The sequence below is a fragment of the Acanthisitta chloris genome, unplaced genomic scaffold (assembly GCF_000695815.1).
Source record: "Acanthisitta chloris isolate BGI_N310 unplaced genomic scaffold, ASM69581v1 scaffold11377, whole genome shotgun sequence".
NCBI classification, from domain to species: domain Eukaryota; kingdom Metazoa; phylum Chordata; class Aves; order Passeriformes; family Acanthisittidae; genus Acanthisitta; species Acanthisitta chloris.
This window is the reverse complement of record NW_008682329.1, coordinates 220,849-233,261: the sequence shown is the minus strand read 5'-3', so window position 1 is coordinate 233,261 and position 12,413 is coordinate 220,849. Positions and strand designations below refer to the sequence as shown.

Sequence of the window (12,413 nt, the reverse complement as noted above, 5' to 3'; positions counted from 1 at the left end):
AGGAATTCCACATATGCAAAGTAATGGGAAAATAAACCCTTGTGTGTTCTAACTCCATTTTATGTATGTAGCAAATGCTTTGATATTTTGCTTCAACATGAAAGATACAGCTTTAGAGTTCAAAACTTAATTTCCAAACTCTGTGGCATTTCCTTGCTGATCTTGTTTATCCATCAACGCTTCAAATCACAGAATTGAGCATAATAACTTTTCTACTGAGTGAAGGAGTCCTTGTACCAAGTGCTAAACTGTTCCTTACAAAGGAGAAAAATAATTTTCTGTATCCTGATTTGAAACTCTAATGTAGGAAGAAAACTTTTTGTACCTCCTTCTGTGTTGGTCACTTTGCATTTTGGTTGCTGATTCTTCAGTTTTGCAGGATGACAAGTTGCTCAGGCTGCTGCTAATTATGTGCTCACTATTATGGTAATTGGCATCTCTCAATTTTGTTGTTATGACTACAAAGTACTTGGTAACAGGCTGATAATGCATAAAGACTGTAGCCTGTCTTGCTGGCTGACACTCATCACTGCTTCCTTCTCTTCTGTCTATCCACGTGTCCTGAGTTGCAAACTGGTGTAGACTTTGCAGAGTGTTTATCACCAGGATAGAGACATCACAGCAATACAAATTGTGCAGGTGTGTTAAGTATAGAAACACAAATAATCCCTTTCCCTCAGTCACCAGTGACCTCCTATCGCACTCTGCAAAGCTGTAATGCTTCATCATGTTTGGCCTTATGCTTAGGTTATCTGGTGACCTTGTTTTAGCCAGAAAGCTTGAGTGAATTCTGTTTCTTGACCTGTTTGGTAGCCATCCCCAAGGAATACAGGTAGAGGAAACTGGCAGATTGCATATCAAAATTCATATACCAATGTGCATCATCCTGTAAGGATGATCCAACAGTATGATCTTTGTACCATTCCTCATACTGAAACAAAAAAGTTTCTCTCGTGCCTTGATAGATTTCCCATCCTCTTTCCCCCTCCTGTTTTTAGCTTTTGCAGCACATGCAGAATCTCAGGAACTTAGTCAATGTATGCCTGTAGGGAACCAGACTATGTAAGGAACTCTCAGCTGATTAAATCAGTAAATCCAAATTGAATCTGTACCTTCTCAGGAAAGCCCAGGTTCAATTTGCATTGATTGGGGGAGTAATAATATACTGTGGGCAGAAAACTCTGGACAGAAAAGTGTGCTTTAATGGAGAAACTGCTAGTAGTTTGCTTAGTCATGTATGCAGATATTGCCTGGGCATCAGATTCTCTTCTAGGAAGATTTGTGACACAGTAAATATCTGTTTTCCAGCTCTTTAATAAAACCTTTTGACATACCATTTCTACCTTTGGAGCATATATTATATAAGAAAGTTTTCTCTTTGAAAGAAGCTGATTTGAGGTCTTGGTGGATATGCATAAAACTTGGTATAATGGGAATGAAACATGACTTCTCTAGATGAGCAGGTTTCTGTTGTATAACCCCAAATGCAGGAGGTTAAGGTTAAGGTTGACTTGACATTGCTTTTCAGATACAGAACCCATGAAAACTCACTTCAGTGCTGTAATCTGAACTCCATGAACCATGTTGCAGCTCTTCCAAAGCCTAAACAGGCTCCCAGACTTGTCTGAGGGTAGAAGGTCTTGTTATAGTTAACTCAGAGACAACAGAGCAACAAGGAAGGATGTAGCAAAAGAATTCCTTAACTAACTGCAGCATTCTTTGGAATATTGGGAGACATGAAAAACCAGTAAAACCATAACATCTAGGTCTCTGGTGGCCTTCAGGTCTTTAGGGTTAGTAGGATTGGCTGTCAGGTATTCTTGCAGTTACATTCAGAAGTAGAAAGGTTGTTCCTTCTCTGGAAAAAACGTAGCTGAAATACAGAAGTATTAATGCAAATAATCATTTTTGGGTGTTATATCTCTGTAGCAGGCAGACTTTCTTCTTTTGGGTGTGTTTTACAGGAGCTGGAGAGCTTGGCTTATGACTTAAAGGTGGAAGAGATCCCTTTATGTTCTGGAAATTGCCATGGAACTTGAAGTTGTTCTTTCTGGATGTGGTTCTTTTTGCCACCACAAGCAAAGTTTTGCCATACTGACATTGTAATAACTGATTAGGTTGCTCATGCAGCTGTATAAGCAGCATGGCCTTAGTGGCAGCAGGATAGGTATTGGCAGGAACTTGGCTCTTTATCACACTTTGTCAATAAAAGTGGAAGGATAATTAATCTCTGTGTTGAATTTTGGGGATGAAATATGCTACTTTAGGTGCAAACCATAGGACAGTTTCTGTAGGTGTTATTACTGTCAATGTTTTGGAATCTGCATGAGGAATATTTAAATGTCATAAATATCCAGGTATTCAAGTAGTTTCTTCAGGTTTCCCAGGGTGTACAGCTGTGCTTATCCCAGAGAAAGAAGTAAACAGAGAAAATGTTTAAATTTGAATGAAGCATAGGTGTGATAACAGCAAAGCTTGCTTTGCCCTTGGGCTACTAATGTTCCCATAGCCTGCCCAGGTCTGGAATTTGAGTCAGTTAAGGCAGGAGGGGAATGACTTCTCAAAACAAGCAAAGTTCCTTTGGAAATTAATCTGTTGTGCTTCATCCTAGTTTCCTATGAAAACTGAGATCTGAGCAGTGTTCTTGCTCAGATTAATATCAAGCAAACCTGCACTCAGGTGACCTTCCACTGTGAGACTTGGTTGCCTGACTAGTTTGTTAGATGCTGCTTCATGTGGCACAAGAATGTTGGTTGAAAAGTTCCCCTTGGGGTGTCTCCACCACGGTGCTCCCTGAGGTCCCTGTGGGCACATTAGCTATCTGCTATTACAGCACCTGCTCTTTTTAATGGCACGTTTGACTTGTGGTCAAGTGTTTATCACAGATCTGCCATGAGAAAATAAATGCTGAAACAAAAACATTTTTCTTCATTGACTAAACGACCCTAAATTTGTATGTCAAGCCTGGCATTCACTTCTTTGTGGGAGGGAGGTCATGAAGCTGGAACACAAGACTACATTCAGTCTCTGGCCCTACAGCAAGCCATTAATCACGATTTCCAGTTATAAAACAGCATACCTAGACTTGCTTCACCACTATATTGTGAGGGTTGGCTGTGAGCAGTTCCTCACAGTGCCCTGCACACACCAATGTCCTCACTCTTTAAGCAGTCCCAGCTCTGAGATACAGATTTTGTTTGAGAGGAGAGATCAGCATCAGTGGTGCAACAGCAGAGTGGACATTGTTGAGTCTGCAAGTCACTGCTCTGGTGTTCTCTCAGGTTTAAACTTCAGCCTGGCTATTTCCTCAGCTCTCCTTACTGATCCCCATCTGTTCTGCACATCCCTAGGTGGACAGGGAGGTAAAGGGCAATGAGATGTTTGCTTCCTCACTTTGCCTTAAATGAAATGAAGAATCCTGCCTCAGGCTTTTCCTGCAAACCCAGCAGCTTGCTATGGATTAAGCTACTTAATCAATCCAGACAAACCATTCCATGCTGCTTCCTGGTAGTCAATACCTCCAGTCACTTGCCATTTCAGCACCTTAGAGACTAATGATCCTTCATTCTGCAGACAGAGATGTGCCAGAAAGCAAAGTTGCTAAATAGCCACTACAGACGAAGCTATAAAATCCTTTTGCCTCTGTCCTTTCCCACCACCATCAGCTGGTAACATAGCAACTGATGAAACTGCTTGAACTTGAGTTGACCTGAAATTACATGTTTCATGGTTTATGTGTTTATTCCTGCCTTTCTTCTCTTCTTTTTTGGTGCTTGTTGAGTTTACATTTTCAGTTCCTATGGGAGATTAGCAGCTTGTTCATGCAGAAAGCTGAAATAGATTTAATAACACATGATATATGAGTTCAAATAGTCCATGGAGTTAGAAACACGAGAGAGAGCCAAAGCTGGTCCTGAGTACTGACTGGTAGAAAGGCCCTTTGTTTTAGATGTGAATGCAGTTTTCCATCTCTTTGTACAGGCTTGGTGGAGCCACAAGGAAGAGCAGCATTCCATAGAGTGATTTTTCAGGTTGTAGTGTTAGAGAATTGGCTGTTAAAGGAAGCAATGTGGATTGTAAATACACATAGACTGGAATAACTCTGGGATTTATCACCTGGGGAAAAAACAACTCAGGCACAGGTTTAGTAGTAACCTGCAAATTGCCTGACTGTTGGTGCATGCACAGTTGCAGCAATTTCTAGTGGAGAAATCAGTATGTTTTGACCAGAGTTTCTGCAAAGTTCTTCTATTTTCATCTCCCTCATTGAAGGAGAGATGATGCTTAGGTCTCATACTTTGTGATGCCTTTGTAATTACTCTATTCAGACGTGTTCTTAAGTTGAACCTTGACTTGGTTTTCTTCATTTCAAGGTCATTTCAAGACTAAGAAACAGCATTAATCCACACATAAATTATGTGTCTCATCAAGGGCAAGTCCCAAGAAATGAGGGAAGTAGGAAATATTAAAAATTGCTAATTGTTGTGTAAGGAAAATACATCAAGGCTGAGTTTGGAGATCAGGACTTGGTTCAAGCACAGTGGACTTGCTCCTGGAGGATCAAACTGGACAGTTAGATGCTGGAAAATCATGGGCTTTTTATTTTTCCCTCATGTTCTGATCAAATGAAACCTGAACCTTTTTCTGTGTATCCCATCAACAGATGAGACTAAGATGCTCCAGCCTCAAAACAGTCTCAGTAAGAAATTCTTCATTTGAGAAGCACTTTAAGTATTAAATTATTAAATCAAAGAGCATCACCAGTGCATGCTCTGGCTGCACATATAAAGAGAAAGTGAGTTGTGCTCATCTTTTCCAGAGAAAAACATCATCATATATCTTCATGAGATGGTTTTAGACTGCAGTCCCCGAGTTCTGCTGCCCTGAGTGAGGACATTGGGAGAGAATTCAAGGGGTTTACAGGTGCTCAGTATTATTTCTTGGCTTCCCCCTTGATAGACCAACTTATCCAATACCTCAGTGTATTTCACACTGAAGACATTGTGCTGAGAAAATAAGTAAGGAGGTAAAATGTATCTCATCTATATTTTAATACCAGTCAAAATAGAGGAGGGATCAGGGAGCAGTTAATTCTAGCTGTCTTAGATATGCACCTTAAGATGAGTCCATTCCCCTCCACTGACTACAAAGGGAACCTGAGATCAGTCTTGAACATCCAAAAGCTGCTTAGTAAATCAGGATATTTGTCATCAGCTCATGGATGTATTAAAGTCCTTGTGCTGGTCCTTTTGTGGTCCATGAAAGATCTCTGTCAACAGAATGGCATTCCATAGCAGTGACATTCCATAAGCAACCAGAAGCAAACTGCTGCTCCTCTTCGTGATTTGTTTTTGTAGCTATTTTGCAGTTGAAAAACTCAGAAAATTACATGCACTTTAAAAGAGAGAGTTAATTGTCCATGATTCCAACCCTGGGGAGCTTGTCAGTCTTGGAGATTACCTACAGAGCCTGCCTGAGCACTGGGGAGGGTAATGCTCCTATCCATGTGGGAAAGGTTGCCTTCTGGCACTGGCAGTGCACAAGGCTTAGAGATGTGTTTTGCTGCAGTCCTGGAGATTCTTACATATCAACACTGAGCCCTGGGAGAGTCTATAGTCACCTTTTTAACTCTGGTACAGAACAAATGATGGCTCAAAGAGAAGCATTCAGTTCTAATCTATGTGAGTTCTTGTAATAAGCTTTACAATTAGAGCCCAGACTCTTCCATCTAATTCACTTAATTTACACTGGGAAATGAGATACTGTTCAACTAATCCGATGCTATTTTCTTCTTTATTAGAGAATGAAAGCATCCTCTGAGGCTCTGGTGGGATTCAGGCTAAGCTTCTGAGACACAAAGAGTGTGAAATGCTAATGAAATAGTAATTCCCACTTGGTATCTGGTGCCCCTCTCCTTTAGCCTGTAACACCATTAGAAGGGTTGGCAGGAGGCACTGGGCCTGGACCAGCTCTTTGTGGACTCAGGGCGACTTTGTAAATGTTTGTTTGATGAGAGGACACTAATAGAGCTGAACTTTCTTCAATCAGGGTTTGTTCCAGCTGCTTGGCATGGTGACTGCAGTGCTTTTAGGAAACAGTTAAGAGGTTTTTCTCCTGCTTTACAGTCACTCCTGTAAGCATTGCTGTGTTCTTCTCTTTAAGCCCAGGCAGCCTAGTTGCTCAATTTAGAACGTGTGTTCAAATCACCAAGGAGCATTTCCACTTCTTCTTAAGGGGAAAATAAAACATACTGAATATGTATTCTTCATTTTCACCAGGCTGCAGCAAGTTCTCCCTTTGTGTATTTAATGTACTACACCTATGATGTTGTGAGATGTAAAGGGAATAGTCTGTAGTCTTTGAATTTGGGGGATGTTAGAAGAGGAGCATCCTGCCAAATATTGAGCCTCTTGCTCCACTGGCTTTCTTTGGTGATATTGACTGTTGTCCCCTGGGATTTGCTCAGCTCTTCTTTTTCATTGCATTTATGCTGATTCTGTGACCACTTTGCTCTATTCTTTCACGTCTTTCTAGCACATTTTTCTTTTCTCCCTCACTTCTTATGCACAAAATGTGTAGTGAGTCTCCTGCAGACAGAAGCACCAGCTCTTAAGGGAAAAGCAAAAGGGAAAAGCACATTCCATGCTGTGGCAAATGAGTATTCTATATCCCAGAGGACTGGAGTTACTTATTGCTGTGTTGGTAAATTCTGGGTTGGGAGGAAGGATCAGATGGAGAGTACTGACATGAATTTACTACTCCATAGGACAATCCAGCATTGTCTAGTGCAGCCCCTACTTATTGCTCTAATGTTCTAGATCTGTGGCTGGGTGACCATCCTGCCACAAACTAAAAGGGTAAATTGATTGCTAAGCACATAAACATCCTGTGGCTGATGGTTCAGGAGCATGGATGTGGTGTTAATCTCAACAGGGGCAAGAAGAGACCTGTGTATTCCATAGCATGGGAATGGTCATGGGGGAGAAGAAGTGTAAGGGTGATGTTTACCTGCTGGGACTGATCTGTTTCACAATGAGATGCAAAATCCAACAGTAAAGACTTTTGCATCTCTAAAATGAACAAACTCGTGAAACCATCGCCCCTTGTTCTGTAGGCTGTAGAAATCCTAATCTTCCTCTTTTCTCACTTTTCTGGATTTTGGCTTGAATTACATATCCAGAACTGTTGATTTCAGAATTGGTTGTGGGCACTTTTCTTTGGGCACAGACAGACCATATCATTCACTGGTGCAATTTACCTGTCCAGGTGAATTAATGTCTCATTCTATTGATGCGCTTGGCACACTCTTCCAACACTGCTGACACGTGCCACTGCTGTCAGCCTCTTACATTACTGTGAGACAGAGCTGAATGTCTCTCTTTTAGACAAAAACTTAGTTCAGTGTCAGCACAGTGAAATCTTCTCAGGCTAAATATTGTAACATCCATGTGACACTTTTTTTGTGCAACAAGTGGAACTGGAAGTTTGGACAATCATTGGAAAACAAAATTTACCTGCTGCACTTTTGACAGTGGTAGGAGGTGTGCTAATAGGCAATGCCAGTGTAAATATTGGCATTCAGAGCTCAGACTGCTTATTGCTATGGAGTAAAACTAGAAAGGGTGTCCAAAGATGCTGCTCAGACAGTCTGGCTATTGTGTGAAAACTATATAAATACATTTGGTTCTGTGGTTTTTTTACTTAAGAGAGTTTTGAGAAGCTTGAAATTTGCTTTCCTTGCCTTCCAGCCCCATTCTCATCCGTTTGGCAAGCACAGTCCCCAGCTGCTCATTTAGGACGTGGTGAGAAAAGCTTACAATTCCCATTAGTAGGGGAATAAGCACTATCATGTTTAAAAACACACATCCTGTTGTCAGGCAAAATCCTGGGCTGCATCCGAAGGAGTGTGGCCAGCAGGTCAAAAGAGGTGATTCTCCCTCTCTGCTCTGCTCTAATGAGACCACACCTGGAATACTGTGTGCAGTTCTGGTGCCCTCAACATAAGAAGGACATGGAACTGTTGGAGCAAGTGCAGAGGAGGCCACAAAGTTGATCAGAGCACTGGAGCATCTCCCCTATGAGGGCAGGCTGAGGGAGTTGGGGCTGTTTAGTCTGGAGAAGAGAAGACTGCGTGGAGACCTCAGAGCAACTTTTCAGTATCTGAAGGGTCTACAAGGAGCTGGAGAGGGACTCTGTGTTAGGAACTGCAGTGATAGGACAAGGGGTAATGGGTTCACACTGAAGGAGGGAAAGTCTAGGTTGGGTGTGAGAAAAGAGTTTTTTCCTGTGAGGGTGGTGAGACACTGTCCCAGGTTGCCCAGGGAGGCTGTCCCTGGCAGTGTTCACAGCCAGGTTGGCTCAAGCCTTGAGCAACCTGTTCTGGTGGGAGGTGTCCTTGCCCAGGGCAGGGGGTTGGGACTAGATGATCTCTAAGCTTCATTCCAACCCCTAAATTCTGTGATTCTATGATGATTTTATGAAAATGTCTTCTGATAGCAGATCCCATCCCACTTCTTCAGCCCCCAAAGAATCAAACCACTGTGTCTCCTCTGATGTTATGTTTTGAACCTGTGCTGTATGTCATTTGCATGTGAGGAAACAAAGCAGTAATAAAAATGAGGGAGTACAGGACAAAACTTCAGAAACAGAATTGTTGAGGATATACTAGTTTTGTAGCATTTGGCTTTTTGTTTAAAACCAGCCACAGCCCATCCTATGCAAGTGAGACTTGATGTTCACCTTGGCTGTACAGTTTATCAGATGATTTTGTTATGAACAGAGAAGAAATATTGTAAAAAATTTTCATTCATATAAAATCCATTGCTTAAGAGGTTTATGCAGCTGTTTTAGGATTAAATTTTCTATAATGCCTTTTTTTTGGTATGGATTATTTCTCAGGAGAGAGTGATAACTGGTTTGGGGGATTTTTCTCTAATTTTTCAGCCTTTCCAGTTGCACCTTAAGGATTCATGGAGTCCATTTATCTTCCACCCTGTAACAATTGTGTACAAGGTCAATCTGTCACCATATTTATTTAATCAAGGTCACATGGAGATTTTAATTAAAATAGTGAGCTCAGAACATCAGGTTGGTCATCTGTAACTGACAAGTGAGTTTTGTTACAGAGGGCAAAAAATGGGCCTCGTTGTGTGCCTGTTTTGCTAAATAATGGGCAAATTATTTAGATCACTTGCAGGAATTTGACACAGAGTGATATTGAAACAGAAAAGCTTCTCCAGTTGTGCCAATAGGAAAGAATCCATTGTTTTCAGTGAGGTAGGATTTAGCCTTGAATAGCTGCTGCAATGTCTGTTTCTTTCATTTTCTTAATGTCAGGATATGGAAGCAACACTTCAAATTCCTAATTGTGTATTATTTTACAGCACCTGTTTTTCAAATGGTACAGAAAATGGAATATTAATAGGGGAGAGGGGGGAAGGGGAACCACCATCACAATTTATTTTTGATGGGGAAGGTTTAGATTTGGACTAAAACAGAGAAGTTTGAGTGCAGTTCTGGTGTCCTCAACTTAAGGAGGACATGGTATGTGGACATGGACAGTTGGAACTGTTGGAGCAAGTCCAGAGGAGGCCACAAAGTTGTTTAGAGGATTGGAGCATCTCCCCTGTGAGGACAGGCTGAGAGAGTTGGGACTGTTCAGCCTGGAGAAGAGAAGGTTGTGTGGAGACCTCAGAGCACCTGCAGGAGCTGAAGGGGCTCCAGAGAAGCTGCAGAGGGACTCTGTGTTAGGAACTGCAGGGACAGGACAAGGAGCAATGGGGAGAAATTGCAAAAGGGAAATTTAGATTAGGTCTTAGGAGGAAGTGTTTTGCTGTGAGGGTGGTGAGACACTGTCCCAGGTTGCCCAGGGAGGCTGTGGCTGCCCCAGCCCTGGCAGTGTTCACAGCCAGGTTGGATGAGCCTTGAGCAACCTGCTCTGGTGGGAGGTGTCCCTGCCCAGGGCAGGGGGGTGGGGCTGGATGATCTACAAGCTCCATTCCAAGCCCTAAAATTCTATGATTCCATGATAAGTTGGTAATGCTGTGTGACGACTTAATTTCCATCAGTTTGGCAACAGTAATTTCTAAACTTGCTAGATGAGTTTTTTCACGTCTGTTTAGCAGGATAAACTGCTCTATTAATTAAGCTCAGTCCCATAAATCTCTTCTAACTTGCAATCAAATCCCAAAGTAACCTGGATCATGTTGCTATTGAAGTCTGCAGCCCAGGAGAATGGAGTTTAATATTTCATTTGTCTTGTGTTTGGCTATGATGTGACTCGTAAGATGGGTTTTTTTTGCATTGGGAATTAAAAATCACCAAGTCTATCTTTTAATTGTCTTGCACCAAGAAACAAGTAATAAGCCGGTTGTGATTTATAATAATTTGATTTTTAATGAAAATGTATCTACATGTATTTCTTGAAAACAATTTTCTTGGAGAAATAACTTCAGTAAGTCAAAACATAATCAGGTTGGCATTTCCTATCAGCAAGAGATTCTGGCAGGAGTTAGGGGAACAGTGAAGAATAAAAACAGAAAAAAGCATTCCACAAAACTCTTAGCTTGTGACAGTAGTTTTTGTTCATGCTGGATACCTGCTGCAATTACAATTCAGATTGCTTTTTTTGCCAGAGGTACAATGCACAACTCCTGCAGTCAATCTCAAGGAGATTGCATGGGTCCTTGTAAACAGTTAGCCTGAGGAAATGAAATTAAGTAACACTTCAGTTGATCATTTTGTATAATAACAGTTTCTGTGCATTTGTTTCTCTTCACTGAGCAGATGTGAACCTGCAAGACCCATCTTCCTCCCTTCATGTGGTGCTCAAGCTTTTTTTCTTCCACATTTTTGTGGGTCCTGGATTCTTCCAGTTTTCTGGGTTCTTTGAGGAATCACCTTTGGGAGAGGAGTTGAGAGTAACTCCCCTAGTACTCTAAAATCAATGTTGTGTTGTAGCATTTATAGGTTTATTTCTGTGAGACAGAGATCATAGAATCCCAGACTGGTTTGGGTTGGAAGGAACCATAAAGCTCATCCAGTTCCAGCCCCTGCCATGGGCAGGGACACCTTCCACTGGCCCAGGTTGCTCCAAGCCCCATCCAACCTGGCCTTGAATGTCCAGGGATGGGGCAGCTACAGCTTCTCTGGGCAACCTGTGCCGGATAAAAACCTCCTTTTTCTCCCCCAATTTTCACAAGAGAGGAGAGTTTGTGTCCTCTAGGCTGAGGGCAAACTACATTAGAGTGTGACAGAGGGAAAGCTACATGACATTCAAGAAATTGCTCATAATCTTGCACAGTTCAGCTCAGGTTTTCAAAACCACAAGGCACACACTATTCATGCCATTTCCAATATGCAAGTGTGTTATTTATACACTGACAGAGAAGGGAAAGAAAGAATAAAAATCAGGCAGGCAGCCAGAGCTCTGTAGACTTTATTATTTTTTGTAGCTTCCATCAAAGGGAGCTGCTGAGATTTCTTTTATCAGCTTGCTTTGCTTTTTCTCACAGAGGTGATACTCAGCAGCTGAGTTGCTGCCTCCTCATGCTGCTTCTTACACATCTAGACACTCTTCAAGCCTCCTGCAGGCTTTCTTGAGTACCTTTGCTCATGAAGTTAAGCAAACTTTACAATCAAACCTGACAGGAGGTGCTGATGCACTGTTACCTTGGAGTTTTTCTTAGTTCTGAGCTACCAAGAGCTCCAGTTAGAGGCAGTTCAAGCAACATCCTGGCTGTTGTTATCATTGGTCATGGGAAGATGTTTGAATAGTGTTTAAATTTCCTAGTAGTCTGTGCTTTGATTAGAAAATATATCCTATTTTTAACCTGTATTTCACTTGCTAAAATCAGAAAATGAGCAAGTGATTTGAGTTCTCCACTTGTTGCTGATTGTGTCATGTTAAGCATTAGAATTTGGCTGAACCACAGTACCACCATTAGTGACTGGGATATTCTGTCCTGTCAGGTCACAGGGCAGAAAGGGCTGTATTGGAGCCTTTTCATTCATGGTATATGCTAAATGCATTCAGTTGTCTTCATTTAAGACTTCTTTCCCCCCTCCTCACCCTCATATATTATGCTGAGTGCTGTTACTCACATGCCTAAAAGATAGAGAAAGTATAAACCTTCTGAACTTTTAAAAGTCACTTTTGGGTTTTATTTTAAACCCAAATTGCTTCGTGGTTGCTGTATTTTTACAGGTGTTTCTGAATTGCTACCATTACCCTCAGTGTAAGGGGGATGAATTTTTAGCACAAAAAACCCTAACTCCAAGTTCTTTTGAGTAACAAATGAAATTCTTCTAAAAGCTTTGGTAAATGACAGGAGAAATTGTGCCTGTGGTACAAAAGACTTTTGGGGCTGTGCTACGTGGATATGTCATTGTCGTGGTTTAACCCCAGCCAGCAG

General features: G+C 41.6%; 1 protein-coding gene across 1 annotated transcript in view; it reads left to right on the top strand.

Moving 5' to 3' along the window:
* Positions 1 to 12,413, top strand: part of PTPRT (protein tyrosine phosphatase, receptor type, T) — a gene marked incomplete at both ends in the record, with an annotated part of 272,370 nt that overhangs the window by 39,692 nt on the left and 220,265 nt on the right. The gene's annotated exons all lie outside the window — the stretch shown is intronic.